General features: G+C 37.0%; 1 protein-coding gene across 1 annotated transcript in view; it reads right to left on the bottom strand.

Annotated features, from left to right (window-relative positions):
• LanB1 (laminin subunit beta-1) overlaps positions 1-6,555 on the bottom strand; it is a 233,786-nt gene extending 227,231 nt beyond the window's left edge. The window contains exon 1 of the mRNA XM_089102239.1: positions 6,430-6,555. The gene's annotated coding sequence lies outside the window, so the exon portion shown is untranslated. The remainder of the gene's footprint in view (positions 1-6,429) is intronic.
• Positions 6,556-14,241: the final 7,686 nt, after the last annotated feature.

Below are 14,241 nucleotides of genomic sequence, written 5' to 3'. Positions count from 1 at the left end.
TTTTGATTGGGTGACTTTGGGGAAAAAAATGAGCGTGGGAGGGGGCCAAGTTCTCCTTTAATTTTTTGGTCACTGAAGAAGGGCACTAAAATTTTCAGTTTCCGTTCAAATAAGCCTTCTCCCGATATTCTAGGACTACTGGATCGATACGATCACCCCTGGAAAAAAAAATTAAAAAAAAAAAAACACACATCCGTGATCTTTCTTTTGGTGAAAAATACAAAATTCCACATTTTGGCAGATAGTAGCTTGAAACTTCTATAGTAGGGTTCTCTGATACGCTGAATCTGATGGTGTGATTTTCATTAGATTTCTTTGACTTTTATGGGTTGTTTCCCCCTTTTTTCGAAAATAAGGCAAATTTTCTCAGGCGCGTAACTTTTGACGGGCAAGACTAAACTTGATGAAACTTATATATTTGACCTCAGCATAAAAATATGATTCTTCTGATGTATCTATTGGTATAAAAATTCCATTTTTTAGAGTTTCGGTTACTATTGGACCGGGTTGCTCCTTACTTACAGTTCGTTACCACAAACTGTTTGATAAAAGAGAAAATGTTTCAAATATATTTGTATTCAGTAAAGCAAAAAAAACGCTCTGGCTTTTAAGAATATTTAAACCGAAAATTGTGTTGTTTAAACATATAATCATAAATTTCCCATGCTTAAGATATTATGAAAAAACTTTTCCATGCTTAAAATATTATGAAAAAAAACACTTTCTATTCCATTCCAATCATACTAGTTGATTTTTAAAAGATGATATAAATTAACGGATATAGAATGAAGCGTGCAGTTTGGGTACTGAGGGGGAAAAAGCCCTCTAATCGCGAGGGCAAGTCTTTACTTCCTAAATTATATTTTGTATCGAAAAACAAATACGATACGCTAGATGAGATCTTCCTCGAAGCACTGTTTTACAAAAGTTAAACTTTGATTTAAAGAGTGAGGTTTGAGGGGGCCTTTCGCATATTTACGGTATTCCTGGCGAGGGTATTAAAAACGAACAGAAATTGTATGAAAGAAGATTTTTTGTTTCTCAGAATGTTTTGTGAATAGAAGAGCTTCTAAATTTTAAATATTGCTCTTTATTTGAGTTGAAAAACTTATATTTATTTAAACACCATAAAGTTAACTGATTCTGCTATTAATCTTAAAATGAACAAAATTAAAATGAATCAAGTCAAATTAAAAACTAGCATAAATTAGAACAAACAGGAGTGAAGCTACTGCCCCTTAGATTCGATTGTTTGCCTGCCCTGAAGACTGTGAGGAGGCTCACAGTCCTCACAGCAAGGGTGGTAAGGTATGCCTCGAGGGCATTTAAGGTTTTATGGAAACGGTGGTCGTATAAACTTTGGAGGGGGCCCATTGGATTGGAAATCGGAAGTTGAAGAGCCATTTCTCAGTGTCAAATTTATCAGAGGGCAGCTATACCCCAACCCCACGTCATATTTCCCCAAAATGCATCCGATAGGAATTTTGATATAGCCGTTTGTTCAAAAATTGTCCAAAGATCTCATAACATGGTCTTTGGGGTTGACACAACCCCCCAGAGTATGGGGGTAAGGGTTTTAAGTTCTACCCTGGGGCATGTAAGATTTTTATTATTGGGAATTGAGAGGGTTAGTGCCCTTATTAATAGTCAAAAGGGATCGGTATGCGAATGCCCCCCCCCCCATATCCATCATTTCTCCAAACACTTCCAATCAACATTTTGGTACAGCAATTTTGTTGAACGTAGTTGAAGGGTCTGGAAATTATGTTTTTGAGTATGACAACCCCCAACAGCCCTCAAGGGTAAGGTTGTAAGTTATGCCATGGGGGCATATAATTTCATATAGAAAGTGTTGTCGTAAAAACTTAAAAAACGGCTCTTTCGACTAAAAAATTGAGAGAGATATTGCCCTTTTTAATAGTCGAAAGTAATCAGAGGGAGAATCCCCCCCCACACCAATCATTTCCCCAAACATTTCCGATCAACATTTTGATATGGCTATTTTGTTCGACGTAGTTGAAAGGTCTAGGAAATTATGTCTTTGAGGATGACAACCCTCCCCCCATAGCCCTCAGGACAAGGGTCGTAAGTTATGCCCTTGGGGCATTTAACGTTTTTATATAAATTTTTTTCATAGAAGCTTCAAAAAGGGCTCATTTGATTGGAAACTAAGAGGACTAGTGCCTTTTTTTTATTATTCAAAAGTGATCAGAGGGCAAATGTCTCCCTCCACACCAATCATTTCCTCAAACACTTCCAATTAAACTTTCGATTTAGCCATTTTGTTAAGCCTATCAGAAAGGTCTGGAAATTATGTCTCTGAGGATAACAAATCCCCCAGGCCTCAGGGCAAGGGTTGTAAGTTTTGCCCTGGGAAAATAAAGGATTTTTATACAAAGTGTGGTCATATAAACTTCAAAGGAGGCTTATTGGATTGGTAATATGACGCTCTAGTGCTTTTTTTAAGATTCAAAGGGATCAGAGGGTAGCTACCCTCTCCCCCCTACAGATACGTCATATTGTCCCGAAATTTGTCAAATAGAAATTTTGAGATAGCCATCCTATTAAAAATAGTCTAAATATCATACAACAAGGCTTTTGGGGTTGAAACAAACCCCAGAGATTAGGGGCAAGGATTGTAAGTTATGCCCAGGGGGTATTAAAGGTTTTTATGGAAGGAATGGTTGTTTAACTTCAGAAGAGGCTAATTCTTTCTCCCTGAAAAAAAATATGTCAATATAAAACGAACAGAAATTAATCAATAAACATTTTGCAAAAAATAAGCTTTTCAAAAAAAGTAAAGAACTCCATTAAACCAAAAATGAACAAAAGTAAAATCAAATTATCAACCAAGCATACAACTACCACAAATCAGTATTAATAAATAACTGAAACCCAAAACAAACAGAAATTAAAACAAGTCAAACTCAAAACGAGCAGAAATTAATATGAGTAGGGTTCTAAACCCTATGCTTTCTAAAAGCCAGAATATAATTTGTACTTTACTGAAAAAATTCTTTTAAATGTTTTCACTTTTATAACTTTAAGAAATCAAAAAATAATTAAGATTTTAAGGAATAAATATCAGCATTATCTAGGCTATATTAAACTGACAATGCACATTTTTTCAATAAATTCATTTGAATTCTTTTTAGTAAAGTACAAATTAGATTCTGGCTTTTAGAAAGCATAGGGTTTAGAACCCTACCCAGATTAATTTCTGCTTGCTTTGAGTATGACTTATTTTAATTTCTGTTTGTTTTGGGTTACATTTATTTATTAATACTGATTTGTGGTAATTGTATGCTTGGTAGATTATTTGATTCAATTTTTATCATTTTTGGTTTAATGGAGTTCTTTGCTTTTTTTTGAAAAACTTATTTTGTGCAAAAGTTTTTTGTTGGGGAAACAGTGGGTGTGATAGGGGGTTTAGTTGCCCTCCAATTACTTTCTACTACTAGAAAGGGCACTAGCCCTTTCAATTTTCAATCAAATGAGCCCTTTTTGAAGTTTCTGCAACAATATTTTCTATAAAAACCTTATGTGCCCCCAGGGCATAACTTACAACCCTTGCCCTGAGGTTGTCATCCTCAAAAACCTAATTTCAGAAAATTTAACTACATTGAACAAAATAGCTATTAATTGGATATGTTTGGTGAAATGGTGGGCATGAGAGGGGGGTTAGTAGCCCTCCAATCACTTTTGACTATGAAAAAGGGCACTAGGCCTTTCAATTTTGAGATTGTATGAGCCCTTTTTAAAGTTTCTACAACAACACTTTCTATAAGAACCTTATTTGCCCCCAAGGCATAGCTCATAACCTTTGCCCTGAGGGCTGTGGGGGGGTTGTCTTCCTTAAAGATATAATTTCCAGAACTTTCAACTATGTTGAAAAAAATGGCTATCTCTAAATTTTTATTGGATGTGTTAAGGGAAATGGTGGGTATAAGAGGGGGGTTATTGCCCTCCAATCACTTTCTACTATTAAAAAGGGCACTAGCCTTTTCAATTTCCAATCAAATAAGCCCTTTTAGAAGTTTCAACAACAACTCTTTCTATAACTCTTTCTGGGGGGATTATCATTCTCAAAGACCTAATTTCTAGAACTTTTAACTATGTTTCAGAGGCAACACTATAGCATTGCCTAGGCTATAGTAAAGGCCATATGGCTCTAATGTTTAATTATTTTGTTTTTCCAGAGGCACTTCATATGGAAGGGGTTGTCAAAGGGGGCTCATTCGATTGGAAATCGTGAGCTCTAATGCCCTTTTTAAGGGTCAAAATTGATTGGAAGGCAACAAACACCCCTTCCATGCCCACCATTTCCCCAAACATACTCAGTCAAAATTCTGAGACAGCCATTTTGTTCTACATAGTTGATTTCCAGATAGAAATTATGTTTTTGAGGAGGACTCTCCCCCACCAGCCCTCAGAGCAAGGGTTGCAAAAGTGCCAATGATGCAGTAGGTTTTAGACTTTTACAGTGAGAGAAGGAGGCAATACCCAAACTCTTGTTTGTAGTGATTTTCCTTGTTTCAAGCTTGATTTGCATATTCAATTTAAGTTTCACTTATTTTAAGATCTATTTATTCATTTACATTAATATCTATTGTATGCTTGTTTGCATTGATTTTTTTATTTAATTTCTTTTCTTTTTAATTTTAATTTAAACTTAAGTAGCAAAATATTTTTTTTTTTTTTTTACGATTGATTTTAATATTAAATCTAGGCATTACTTGCTTTAAGATCTATTTATTCATTTATATTATTACTTGTTGTATGTTTTTTGCTGTGACTGTTTATTTAGTTTCTGTTTGTTTTGGGTTTCATTTATTCTGTAGGCTAATAGTAATTTCTGGTTGTTTTGAGTTTGAATTTTAACAGGTATTTGTATCTCCTGGGCTTAAGTTTAAAATGGCCTTTACTTTTCTTTGAAAAACTTATTTTTGGAAAGTTTTTTTTTAATTAATTGAACAAATTGGCTATCTCAAAATACTGATTGGATGTGTTTTGGGAAATGGTGGGCATGAGAGGGGTGTTAGTTGCCCGCCAATCACTTTTAACTATTAAAAGGGCACTAGCTCTTTCAATTTCCAATCAAATCAGCCCTTTTTGAAGTTACTATAAAAATGCTTTCTATAAAAACCTTATATGCCCCCAGGGCAAAACTTACAACCCCTTTACCCTGAGGGCTGTGGGGGGTTGTCATCCTGAATGACCTAATTTCTAGAGCTTTGTACTACATTGAACAAAACGGTTATCTCAAAATTTTGATTGGTTGTGTTTGCGGAAATGGTGGGTGTGAGAGGGGAGGTTAGTTGCCCTCAAATCACTTTTGACTATTAAAAAGGGCACTAGCCCTTTGAATTTCTAATAAAATGAGCAACTTTTGAAGTTTCTACAACAATGCTTTTTGTAAAAACCTTATAGGCCCCCAGGGCAAACTTACAACCCTTGCCCCAAGGGCTTTGGGGGGAGTGTCCTCCTCAAAGATATATTTTCCATCTCTTGACTAGGTTGAACAAAATGGCTATCTCAAAATGTTGATTGGATGTGTTTGGGAAAATGGTGGTGTGGAAGGGGTGTCAGTTGCCTTCCAATCAGTTTTGGCTGTTAAAAAGGGCACAAGTCCTTCCAATTTCCAATTGAATAAGCCCCTTTCAAAGTTTCTGTGGTAAAGTGATACAAAGTGCCCTGGTCTAAACAAAGAAAGAAAGAAATAATACATTGTGCCAACATTGTTCTTTACTTAGGCCATGTCTTTCTATGATTTGGACAACCTAATTTGTTCTAACTTTAAGAATGTGTGTCAAAGATTTGACAGCACTTACTAATTGCATATTATTAAAAGATTTTGAAAAATTTAAAGGTGAAATGTTTCCCTTTCTAGGTGTTATGATACAAATTTCACAATGAGTTAACTGTTCAAGAAATGATTAGCTATTTGGCTAGCCTATAAAATGGCAATTTAAAAAATGAAACAGCAAAATTAGCAGACTTTTATATAGGCTATAGGTGAGGGCTGGAAAAAATTCTACTCAAGCTACTTTTGGCTATCTTGGAAAGGGGTTAGGTTAGGAAAAACAACTTATAGCCTAGGGATGGGTCTAGAGGCTAAAGTATGTCCTGGGAAGGTATTTTGAAGGGTAAATTTTTTGTTATTCATATTATTGACTTATGAATAAAGTAAACATACCACTTGATGCTTTTTTTTATGCTCTTTCCAAATATAATAATCATTTTACCAAAAGTAGCTAAAGTAGAATTTTACCGAGGGCTGCCCATCTAGGAATCATATGGGCTGCAGCACAATTACAATAGTAGCCGTACTAATTAATATGTGTGTGAAAATTAATGAATAGAGCACTGAAAGGTAGGCTAATCAGGCTGCGTTATGGCATCTATATTTTTGTCATAAAATAAACCTACTTTTTAACCCTCTTTCTAGACAAGACAACTATCCATTCAGCTGGACAACATTTTTCTACTCAGTTCAGTATCATTAAATACATCCATTAAATTTTCAGAAAATCAGACCAAAGATGCTGATATTTTATTTTTGAAATTGACGCCCTCAAAGTGGCATCTGAAAAACTAGACTTTCAGGCTCCGCTTAGAGGTTACCAACCATGGATGTATTTTTTATATTATTTTATCTTTTTATTTTTCTATATGCAGAACACAGTATATAAATAATAGGCATTATGATCGTTCCCCGGAGAACGTTCAGGTCTTTGCACTCCAGCTAAATTCGATTGGTTAGTCCCGGTTTCCAACAAGAATTTCTATAATGTTTGAAGAGAATGAAGTCACAGTCTTGCAGAAACGAAACAACACCTAGCAAAGGAGCTGTAAGGTTGGATAAATTCAGGCTTGACTGCTCGTAGGCCTTTTCTGCCATAAAAGAATAAGTTTCGTCGAAAACTTCACTATCACTTTGAAGCACACATAGGACAATTGTGCCAAGTGAGCAGCTTCTTAACAGAAAAACCAACGATATATGTAAACGTGTAATTTTCTAGGCTGTCAGATACTTCATTGAAGTCTTCATTTTCTTCTTCCAACAAAAGATTATTGCTTAGGTGAGCCGTGGTGAGCCCAGTCAGCTTCACCATTGCATGTCACTTTTTTTCTGTGAAAGGAAGTTGACCAAAATATTTCCCTGGTCAGGAATTCGCTCGCAGTTGCCTGTTTTTTGGCAGCTACTAACCAACAACTTACATGTTGGCTGTCGATATAGAACTGCAAACCTGTTGGATGTAGTTCTGTTGCAATACCCTCCACCTTGCCTTATTTGTCCATAGAAATGTTCCAAGTTGTCTTGGTTGAGCCGTCGTGGTAATACAAATTTTACACCTCTACCAAGAAGATCATCAGTTATAGAGAAGACGGAGTTGATAGTGAGCATCCACCTTCTAACACAGTGAGTTATATTGTCAATAGGCTTTCTTGCACTTCTGTTTACAAATTTAAGTTTTGTTAAAAAGTCAACAGAGTTTCTTAGAAAGTGGTACGATTGTGATTTATTTGTAAGATCTCGTCGATGAGATCTTGGATCTAAAAAAGAACTTCCATTGACACTGTCAAACAGTTTGTCAAAAAAGGTGCAAATCTGTGCAGTGCCTTTTGCCTTTGAAGGAATTGCATGTTTTTAGGCATAAAATCTAAGCGCAGAGCTCACGGAATGGCTGAAAACCTGGGCTGCTAGTTTTACTTTCATTTTGTCAAAATTGGAAAGAAAAACGTGACGTGTGCTTAGGCGCGGGGCATCCCTGCTTCTATATCGAGAATCTATTGTAAAAAGATTGATAATGTCGACCCAAGACGCTTGGCCATCTTAAAAAAAAATGTCATTTTTCAGCAGATTGTTTCTGACACTTTTCAATAAGTGGGGCGGATCATAAATATAATATAGTTTTTCTCCAGGGTCTCTAAAAAAAAAAGTTTTTCTTGCTGACACCAAGCCTTTCTCAGTAAGAAAGTAACCAACCGGCTGCTTCCATTTACCAGTAATACCTTGGAGCATGAAAACACTTGCAAATTTTACGAGCTTTCCATCACAGTCAAGTCCGGTAACAGCATCCTTAAACCGATCGTAAGTTCCAGGTTTCAGTGATATGTCATCCACATCTAATCTGCAATATCTATCAGCTTGTTTCTCTAGTTTAGCTTCTAACAATTGGAATACGTCGTCATCAAAGCCATCTTGCACTTCAAGCATTCTTCAGTATCTACGAATATTCGGAAGCGACGGCAACTGAAAAAGACCAGCTTTCTTGATCGTCACATCAGAAAAAGGTGAGGTGAAGTAGAGCGACAAAGCAATTTTTTCTCATCTTCCGTGTATAGTAGACGTTTTTTCTCTCCGAATTTCAGACTGGATCATCCTTAGTGTAAGACCACTATGACGGGTGTTTGCTACATCAAGAATCCTTTCTTTTTTGCTAGTTTCAGAAAGCTGTTTCAGTTTTACTTTCATTACACAATTTCTAGCACGGCATCTCGATATCATTTTTTCTTAGTTCTTGATGATCTGTCTAAACCTCTTTTTACGAGGTGTATACCAGACTTGACTTTGTATCATTTTCTTCTTCGAGCTTGGAAACTGCTCCGTTCACTCCATTTAAACCCTCTCCCCCATCCCAAGTTTTTCACCTGTTGAGTTCTGAGGCAGCTCGTCAGACAACCTTTTAACTTTTTAAGGTAAGGGGAAGTTTTGTTCGTCACGGGGTCTTTTCTTTTATGGCGTTGTCAAGACGGATTTTTCATGGATATCTTCATTTTCATATTGTGGGGACTCTACGTTTTCTAGGAGTTGCATCACACTGGTTGTATGAGGCAAGAGCGTTTCTCTTGCCATTACGAAAAAGCCTCTTTCTTTCCTGTATAGCAAGGCCATCACTGATTTCGGGAGGTCTGTCCAGTCCTGATGAATGGCTTGTTTGGTTCGGTCCTTCGGAAAGAACTCTGGATTCAAGTTACAAGTTGCGATGAAGGAAAAGCTAGAAAGTATCGGCAAATATCTATTTTGCTTAGGCGAATCAGTTATCTCTGAAGAATGGGACACATTTTCTTCTTCGTTAATAGTTTCTAAGGCAGGGACGAAATAGAAATTAACTCCATTCAGCTTGTGACTTTTTGTTATTGCAACCACAGTATCACTTTAGGTTGCTTTGACACCTTCTTTTATTGTCTTAGACTCCTTCCTCACAACAAATTCACTTGCAGAAAACAGCCTCAGGCCTTCGATAGTCTCTGGATTAGGGGGTAAGAGGAAAGATAGTATGGCATTGAATTTAACTTTCCGACGTCTGCCGTGAAGACCCTCTTCCTCACAAACAAAATCCGATTGGCCAGAATGGCGGTTCCATACCATGGCATACTTCCTTATATAAGTAGTAAAATCGGGTTTTCTCAAAACATTCTCCCGGCCATATACTGTTAGCCCTGGAAATTCAAACGTAAAATTTAGCGGCTGAAATCTTTGAAATATATAGCTAAAAATGTATTATTTCTTATAGTTCCTCTTTTAGAAAAAAGTTTTAAAAATATTTCAGGAATTGTGCCGTAAAAGGTCTAAGATTATACAGACTCAGCAGTAAGAAATGCATTTTATTTATTTTCTGGTAAACAAACTGGAAGAATATTCTATAATAGAAGCTTTTCTAGCGTAAGGCCCCTTAAAATTTTGGATCTGCCACTAAAATGTGTGATGTCCTTCAGTTTTCTGAAAACTCACTAAGAATTTTACGAAAGACACTTTTTAACAGACGTTTGGTATTTTCTTGGATAGGGCTATTCCGCCAACTTTTACCGCAGCAACCAATAATTAGAACCCAAGTCCTATAATTGGTCTCAATCAGGAACCCTTATCGCTATCTAAATTCACAAAGTGCAAGGATTTTCAAACAAAGGTGTTTATTCTTTAAGGTTCAGGAAAGTTCTGCCCATTTCATACGAAAATATTGATTGAAAACGAAACTAGCTCTTATCTCGGCTCTCCGCCAAAACATGTAATAAGACTTTTTCAAGTCACACACGAGCTACAATCTGAGAAAACAAATATCACGAAGTGAAAAAAAGTGATAAACGATCACATCTATTCCACAAGTTATTAGAAGAAAAACAAAGATCCTCTATCAAATTTCACATGACATTTCTATGGCCCAAAAAAGAGCATAAACGAGGAAAAATTAAGTGAAAATTAAAGGAAATTAAAATGAATATAAAATAAATGGGAATTAAAGGGAACGTTTTTCCTTACCAATAAAAAAAAAATAATAAGAAAAAGCTTTTATGCTCCATGGCAAAATATTACTATTTAAAACGACAGATAATCTGCGCTAAGACTGTTAGGTTGCCCCTTTGTGGGAAATTATTTGAAAAATACTACGTTTTCTAAAGAGTTAAAGAGGCTGAGTTACAAGGTCGAACCTTAAAACGTACCGGGATTAGGATGCACCGTTGGGGGGCTGCCACCCCCCAAACCCCCTGCTTTCGCAGCCTTTAAATAAAAAAAAAGTTTTTTTAAACTAAAAGTAAGGAGCGACATTAAATCTTAAAACGAACAGAAATTATTCCGTATATGAAAGAGGCTGTGCCCTCCTCAACGCCTCGCTCTTTACGCTAAAGTTTTTATTGTTTTAAAAAATAAAGTTGTGAGACAGAGTCAAACTTTAGCGTAAAGAGCGAGGCGTTGAGGAGGGCACAGCCTCTTTCATATACGGAATAATTTCTGTTCGTTTTAAGATTTAATGTCGCTCCTTACTTTCCGTTTAAAAAACTTTTTTTTTTATTTAAAGGCTGCGAAAGCGGGGTTTGGGGGCGGCAGCCCCCAACTGTGCCTCCTAATCCCTGTACGTTTTAAGGTTCGACCTTGTAACTCAGCCTCTTTAACTCTTTAGAAAATGTACTTTTTTTCAAATAATTTCTGCACGTTTTTGTACAGTTTATTACTTATTATTGCTTGACTAACTGTTAGCTGATCGTGTCAGGAGTTAAAGTTGGGGGGCTGCCGCCCCCCAAACCCCCCGTTCTTCAACATTCTTGTGTTAAGGCTTTTAATTCCTGAATACTCAAATCACGTCGTACAGGGTGCCTCCTAATCCCTGTACGTTTTAAGGTTCGAACTTGTGACTCAGCCTCTTTAACAGCCCCCCAACTGTGCCTCCTAATCCCTGTACGTTTTAAGGGTCGACCTTGTAACTCAGCCTCTTTAACTCTTTAGAAAACGTAATTTTTTTCAAATAATTTAAAAAAGAAACTGAATTTCTTTTTAAAAGTTTAAATTCAGTATATAAAAAATTTGCTCTGCCGGGGATTCGAACCTGGGTTTTCCGCCTGACAGTCTGAAGTATCAACCGCTGGACTAATGAGACACAATTGTAATTGTTTTTTAGTAAATGGAATCTATTTTCGCCAAGCAAATCCCCACAAAACTTGATATTTTTTTTTTGGAAAACAGGGAAAGAGCAATCAGATTGAGCTGAATTTTCGAGGATAAGCTCTCAGGCCCAGGGAAAGCCCATCCTCTAAATTTCAGCCCGATCAAACAACGTTCAAGGGGGTTGTGGTGGGAAAATTAACATGGGCTATTATAGGAAAACGAGGTTTTTCGTAAATGTTAATTCGGGGGATAATTTTTTCGGTCTGAAAATATCAGAAGGCCCTAACAGGTTAAATTCTGCTTCGATTGAGTGCTCATTCACCCGGATCAGTTGCCAACTGTGGCCTGTAGGCGTGGATAACAAAAAAAGAGAAATGAATTTCAAGTGGCTATATTTGGTTTTTTGAAAACAGGGAAAGAGTGATCGGATTGAGCTGAAACTTTGAGTACAAGCTCCCGGACCCTAGGAAAGTTTAACCTCTAAATTTCAGCCCAATCGGACAACGTCAAAGGGGGGCTGTGGTGGGAAGGTCGAAACTTCCGGCCCAGTTTATCCCATGAAGACAAAGTCGGAGGAGGATCAAATTTTGCACATTTATTAGTTTGAGCTTGGGCTACAAAATGCGATCACCGCCGTCTCTCTGCGGCCTCTAGGACCTGAAATCGCTTAACATTGTGGTGGGTCGCCTCTTTATAGAGGCACTAGTGTGCCTCCTTGATATAGTCTGAGGGGGGTGAAATGTTGCACGTTTCTTAGTTTGAGCTTGGGCTACAAAATTCGATTACCACTGTCTCTCTGCGACCGCTAGGACCGGAAATCGCTTGCAGGCTCTTATAGGAAAACGAGCCCACATTTTCCCGGGCTCGCCCGCTTATAGCGGGTTCTTATAGGAAAACGAGGTTTTTCGTAAATGTACATTCGGGGGATAATTTTTTCGGTCTGAAAATATCAAAAGGCCCTAACAGGTCAAATTCTGCTTCGAATGAGTCCTCATTCACCCGGATCAGTTGCCAACTGTGGCCTGTAGGCGTGGCTAAGAAAAAAAAAGAAATGATGAATTTTCAGTGGCTATATTTGGTTTTTTGAAAACAGGGAAGGAGTGATCGGATTGATCTGAAATTTCGAGGATAAGCTCCCAGGCCTTAGGAAAGCTTAACCTCTAAATTTCATCCCAATTGGACAACGTTAAAGGGGGGCTGTGGTAGGAGGGTCGAAACTTCCGGCCCAGTTTACCCCATGAAGATAAAGTCGGAGGAGGATGAAATTTTGCAAGTTTCTTAGTTTGAGCTTGGGCTACAAAATGCGATTACCGCCGTCTCTCTGCGACCTCTATGACCTGAAATCGCTTAACATTGTGGTGGGTCGCCTCTTAATAGAGGCACAAGTGTGCCTCCTTGAAAATTTTGTGGCAAATTTCAAATACTCCCCCCACTTCGTGGATCCCTCTCGACTATGAAATTTCGGCTATTTCTCTGTTGCAGTATTGATTAGAAGTTAACACTATAAATCTCCTTATATTCACAAATTTCATCAACCCCCCGCCCCCTTTCTAGAAGTCCTACATAGGCCAATCAGTTAAGTCCACTGTATATAAATAATAGATCAAGTCATAGTTTATATATAAATTAAGTCATACCTGTGAGATGGGACACTTGCAAACCACTTCGTTGGCTCACCAAGTTTCTTTTTGCTTTAGCAATTACGAATAATACAATTTCGAACCAGTTGTCAGTGACAGATAACACATACTAATATTTTTAACCCGCTAATGAAAGACTAAGTAGGAGGAGCTGTTTGAACGCACCAAGAATGAAGAGCCAGAAATCATCTGCGGTGAATTTACTGTTAAATTGTCTTTATACAGTGATACAAAGTAACAATACATCTATGGTTATAACACAAGCTGGACGAGTGTAACACAGCAACATTTTTTACATTATGGGTTTCATAGCCAAAAAACGGGGCCAGATATCTTTCTACCGAAAACCCTTTATATTTGCGCTAGGAATGGAACGAGATTTTTTAACTTGCATGTCATGAAATAGTGCTCAACATAACATCTCAACACATTATAGATTTTATTTGTTGTCAAAGAAATGAAAGGACTGCGGTACAGTCGAGATACCCTCATACAACCGGCGGAATTAGATCAAGAAAAAACAAAAATATTTGTTATGGTATACTTCCTACTTCATCATTTTTATGGATTTTAAAACTATTTTCTCAATGTTTGTACCGACTTCCAAATTTTCTTATCAACTTGCATAGTTTTTCTTCAACTGAGATTTTTACATTGTGGCCCACTTTCCAAGTTGAATACCAAGTATTGTGGGAGCCTCAAGTTTGAAGTCGGTATGTCAGCGGGTTCCACATTAAACAAACCTGGATTGAATCCCAAAGAGAAAACAATGACTAAATCACTTTGTAGCATATTCAAGCTAAGCATAAAGTTCCTTCAGACGTGTGATAGAGAGCTGGGTCTCAATCCGTGTTGGAACTGAGTTTGAGATCCCAGCTCATTTTCAAAAACAGAGATATTATTTTTTTTTCAACCTTTGCGTTGACCTGATTATTACCGCCCAAATAGAAAACACTTTAGTGATGATCATGTATGATATTTTTACTATAAAAAAATTTCAAAAAAGGAATCTGAAACAAAATGTTACATCACCGAATTTCATTATTAAAATTCTGTTAGGGGACCGTTCAATTTTTAATTTTCGGTAAGTTTTAATCGTGGTTTATATCGTACTAGGCTGCAGCTATTGATGTAACAGTGAGATTTTTGCTTTTCTCCCATTCATACTAGATAATCATGCAAATATAAGTATAGAATATAGTTGCGACTTGAAGA

Source organism: Artemia sp. Qi Xiang Cuo, chromosome 16, assembly GCF_049724085.1.
Source record: "Artemia sp. Qi Xiang Cuo chromosome 16, ASM4972408v1, whole genome shotgun sequence".
NCBI lineage: Eukaryota > Metazoa > Arthropoda > Branchiopoda > Anostraca > Artemiidae > Artemia > Artemia sp. Qi Xiang Cuo.
The sequence above is the reverse complement of the archived record's forward strand: the minus strand, read 5'-3'. Positions and strand labels throughout refer to the sequence as shown.